We start from the raw sequence: 5,613 nt of genomic DNA on the forward strand, positions 1-5,613 counted from the left end.
GTATCTCGGTAATTAAAGGAGCTACGACTTTGGGAATAGTCTCGTTGGATTCAGAACGACGAAACTAAGAGAGAACCGTTGGATTTTTAAAGCTAGTACTGACAGAGGTCGAGATATAGATTTCCAAACTTTGGGTTTTTGGAGCACATATATGGAAACTGAAAATTTGTATCTCGGTTATTAAAGGAGCTACGACTTTGGGAATAGTCTCGTTGGATTCAGAACGACAAAACTAAGAGAGAACCGTTGGACTTTTAAAGCTAGTACTGACAGAAGTCGAGATATAGATTTCCAAACTTTGGGTTTTTGGAGCACATATATGGAAACTGAAAATTTGTATCTCGGTTATTAAAGGAGCTACGACTTTGGGAATAGTCTCGTTGGATTTAGAACGACGAAACTAAGAGAGAACCGTTGGATTTTTAAAGCTAGTACTGACAAAAGTCGAGATATAGATTTCCAAACTTTGGGTTTTTGGTGCACATATATGGAAACTGAAAATTTGTATCTCGGTTATTAAAGGAGCTACGACTTTGGGAATAGTCGCGTTGGATTTAGAACGACGAAACTAAGAGAGAACCGTTAGATTTTTAAAGCTAGTACTGACAGAAGTCGAGATATAGATTTCCAAACTTTGGGTTTTTGGTGCACATATATGGAAACTGAAAATTTGTATCTCAGTTATTAAAGGAGCTACGACTTTGGGAATAGTCTCGTTGGATTCAGAACGACGAAACTAAGACAAAACCGTTGGATTTTTTAAGCTAGTAAAAAAAACTTTTTTTCAAAAAAAATTTTTTTGCACAAAAATTATTTAATTTTTCGAAAATCTTTTATAACTTCTTTATTTTTTGATTTACGACAAAATATTATTCTATATGATTTGTTCTATTTTTAATTGTGAATCCAATGCTAAAAGAAAATTTTCCAATTTCCCACTAGTTTTTAAGAAAATTAGGAAAAACTGTTTAGAGGTTTTTATCAATTTTCTGGAAAACTGTTAGACCTAAAAATTATTTTTCTATTGCATCTGATGCGTATTGAAATTCGCAACAACTTTTGTTTTAACAATTTCTTTCTATGACTAATAGTTTTCCAAAATAAAAATAAAAACCGAAATCATGAACATTTTTCCAGGGGTACCCCTTTGGATTTTTTGACGAAGACTTTTTGGGTATAACTTTTTTCTGGTACATTTTTCAAAAAAGTTTTATAAGACTTTTTTGACGCATTTTGAGTGATTTATCGATTTGCCCAAAAAAAATTAAATTTTTTTTTCAATTTTGCACTTCAATTTTTCATTTTCTCGAAAATCCTCCATAACTTCTTTATTTTTCGATTTAGGGAAAAATGTTATTATATATGATTTGTTCTATTTTCGATTGTGAATCTAATGCTGAATGAAAAATTTCCATTTTCCTACTAGTTTTTGAGAAAATGAGGAAAAACCTGTTGAGAGATTCTAAATTTTCCAGGCGTATTTTTATACTGGTAAATTCGTTCCAAACGTATTTTTACCCATGTAGTTATATGTTTTTACACGTAAAATTTTCCCAATCTTTAAAAAATTGGTGCAAGTGAGTCTGACCTCGCGGTTAATTTTCAAGGTCACTAGAAGGTCGACCCAAGGTGACAGGGTCGGAAAAAAATTGGTGAAAGTGAGTTTGACCTCGCGGATAATTTTCAAGGTCACTAGAAGGTCGAGACAAGGTGACAGGGTCGAAGAAAAATTGGTGTAAGTGATTTTGACCTCGCGGTTAATTTTCAAGGTCACTAGAAGGTCGAGACAAGGTGACAGGGTCGAAGAAAAATTGATGCAAGTGAGTTTGACCTCGCGGATAATCTTCAGGGTCACTAGAAGGTCGAGACAAGGTGACAGGTTCAAAGAAAAATTGGTGCAAGTGAGTTTGACCTCGCTGTTATATCTCAAGGTCACTAGAATGTCGACATAAGGCGACAGGGTCGAAGAAAAATTGGTGCAAGTGATTTTAACCTCGCGGTTAATTTTCAAGGTCACTAGAAGGCCGACACAAGGTGAGAGGGTTCAAGAAACACTGGTGCAAGTGAGTTTAACCTCGTGGATAATTTTCAAGGTCACTACAAGGTCGACACAAGGTAAGTAGCTCTTAGAAAAATTGGTGCAAGTGAGTCTGACCTCGCGGATAATTTTCAAGGTCACTAGAAGGTCGAGACAAGGTGACAGGGTCGAAGAAAAATTGGTGCAAGTGAGCTTGACCTCGCGGATAATTTTCAAGGTCACTAGAAGGTTGACACAAGGTGCGAGTTTCGAAGAAAAATTAGTGCAAGTGATTCTGACCTCACGGTTAATTTTCAAGGTCACTAGAAGGTCAAAACAAGGTGACAGGGTCGAAGAAAAATTGGTGCAAGGGATTTTGACCTCGCGAATAATTTTCAAGGTCACTAGAAGGTCGAGAGAAGGTGATAGAATCGAAGAAAAATTGGTGCAAGTGAGTCTGACCTCGCGGATAATTTTCAAGGTCACTAGAAGGTCGAGACAAGGTGATAGAATCGAAGAAAAATTGGTGCAAGTGATTTTGACCTCGCGGATAATTTTCAAGGTCACTACAAGGTCGACACAAGGTGAGTAGTTGTTAGAAAAATTGGTGCAAGTGATTTTGACCTCGCGGATAATTTTCAAGGTCACTACAAGGTCGACACAAGGTGAGTAGTTGTTAGAAAAATTGGTGCAAGTGATTTTGACCTTGCGGATAATTTTCAAGGTCACTAGAAGGTCGACACAAGGTAAGTAGTTGTTAGAAAAGTTGGTGCAAGTGAGTTTGACCTCGCGGATAATTTTCAAGGTCACTACAAGGTCGGCACAAGGTGAGTAGTTATTAGAAAAATTGGTGCAAGTGATTTTGACCTCGCGGTTAATTTTCAAGGTCACTAGAAGGTCGACACAAGGTGACAGGGTCGAAGAAAAATTGGTGCAAGTGAGTTTGTCCTCGCGAATAATTTTCAAGGTCACTAGAAGGTCGAGACAAGGTGATAGGATCGAAGAAAAATTGGTGCAAGTGATTTTTACCTCGCGGTTAATTCTCAAGGTCACAAGAAGGTCGATACAAGGTGACAGGGTCGAAGAAAAATTGGTGCAAGTGATTTTGACCTCGCGAATAATTTTCAAGGTCACTAGAAGGTCGAGACAAGGTGACAGGGTCGAAGAAAAATTGGCGCAAGTGATTTTGACCTCGCGGTTAATTCTCAAGGTCACTAGAAGGTCGAGACAAGGTGACAGGGTCGAAGAAAAATTGGTGCAAGTGAGTTTAACCTCGTGGATCATTTTCAAGGTCACTACAAGGTCGACACAAGGTAAGTAGCTCTTAGAAAGTAAGTGCAAGTGAGTTTGACCTCGCGGTTAATTCTCAAGGTCACTAGAAGGTCGACACAAGGTGAGGGGTTCAAAGAAAAATTGGTGTAAGTGAGTTTGACCTCGCGGATAATTTTCAAGGTCACTAGAAGGTCGAGACAAGGTGACAGCGTCGAAGAAAAATTGGTGCAAGTGAGTTTGACCTCGCGGATAATTTTCAAGGTCACTAGAAGGTCGAGACAAGGTGACAGCGTCGAAGAAAAATTGGTGCAAGTGAGTTTGACCTCGCGGATAATTTTCAAGGTCACTTAAAGGCCAAATCAAGGTAAATAATTCTTCACCAATTTTTGAAAATTATCCGCGAGGTCAAACTCACTTGCGACAATTTTTCTAACAACTACTCACCTTGTGTCGACCTTCTAGTGACCTTGAAAATTACCCGCGAGGTCAAACTCACTTGCACCAATTTTTCTAGGAACTACTTACCTTGTGCCGACCTTGTAGTGACCTTAAAAATTAATCGCGAGGTCATATTCACTTGCACTTATTTTCTACGATCTACTTAACTTGTCTCGACCTTCGGGTGACCTTGAAAATTTTCTGCGAGGTCAAACTCACTTGCACTTAATTTCTGCGATCTACTTACCTTGTCACGACCTTCTAGTGACCTTGAAAATTATCCGCGAGGTCAAACTCCCTTGAATCAATTTTTCTAACATCTACTCACATTTTGTCGACCTTCTAGTGACCTTGAAAATTATCCACGAGGTCATATTCACTGGCACTTATTTTCTACGATCTACTTAACTTGTCTCGACCTTCGAGTGACCTTGAAAATTTTCTGCGAGGTCAAACTTAATTGCAACAATTTTTCTAACAACTACTCACCTCGTCTCGACCTTCTAGTGACCTTGAACATTATCCGCAAGGTCAAACTCACTTGCACCGATTTTTCTAGGAACTACTTATTTTGTGTCGATCTTGTAGTGACCTTGAAAATTATCCGCGAGGTCAAACTCACTTGCAACAATTTTTCTAACAACTACTCACCTCGTCTCGACCTTCTAGTGACCTTGAACATTATCCGCAAGGTCAAACTCACTTGCACCGATTTTTCTACAAACTACTCACCTTGTGTCGACCTTCTAGTGACCTTGAAAATTACCTGCGAAGTCAAACTTACTTGCACCAATTTTTCTAACAACTACTCACCTTGTGTCGACCTTCTAGTGACCTTGAAAATTATCCGCGAGGTCATATTCACTTGCACTTATTTTCTACGATCTATTTAACTTGTCTCGACCTTCGAGTGACCTTGAAAATTTTCTGCGAGGTCAAGCTCACTTGCACCAATTTTTCTAACAACTACTCATCTTGTGTCGACCTTCTAGTGACCTTGAAAATTATCCGCGAGGTCAAACTCACTTGTACCAATTTTTCTACGATCTACTTAACTTGTCTCGACCTTCTAGTGACCTTGAAAATTATCCGCGAGGTCATATTCACTTGCACTTATTTTCTACGATCTACTTAACTTGTCTCGACCTTCTAGTGACCTTGAAAATTATCCGCGAGGTCATATTCACTTGCACTTATTTTCTACGATCTATTTAACTTGTCTCGACCTTCGAGTGACCTTGAAAATTATCCGCGAGGTCAAACTCACTTGCACCAATTTTTCTAACAACTACTCACCTTGTGTCGACCTTGTAGTGACCTTGAAAATTATCCGCGAGGTCAAACTCACTTGCACCAATTTTTCTAACAACTACTCACCTTGTCTTGCCCTTCTAGTGACCTTGAAAATTATCTGCGAGGTCAAACTCACTTGCACCAATTTTTCTAGGAACTACTTACCTTGATTCGACCTTCAAGTGACCTTGAAAATACCTTTCAAGGTCAAATTTTCTTAGTACATTAAACTGAATTCTTTTGTCCCAACTTAGGCTTCTATTTGATGGTACTTCTAGAGTACCATCATTATTTCGCTTCTTCTTCTTCTCCTTCTTTAATGTTGTAAAATTTGCAGATGACCACTCGACCACCGAGGACGAGAGAAAGAAGAAGAATTAGAAACGTAACGAACAAAGACAACACAAAAAAGAGATAGAGAAACGCAAGGGTTACGCCGAAGACGCCTCAAAGGAGAACTACAGCATGTGGGTACCACCGACCGATCAAACCGGAGACGGTCGTACCAGTTTGAACGAAAAATTGGGTTATTAATTAAAGAAATAACAAAATCAAGTTTATTAATATTTTATTATTATTTAATGTCCACTTAA

This window comes from Anthonomus grandis, unplaced genomic scaffold, assembly GCF_022605725.1.
Source record: "Anthonomus grandis grandis unplaced genomic scaffold, icAntGran1.3 ctg00000385.1, whole genome shotgun sequence".
NCBI lineage: Eukaryota > Metazoa > Arthropoda > Insecta > Coleoptera > Curculionidae > Anthonomus > Anthonomus grandis.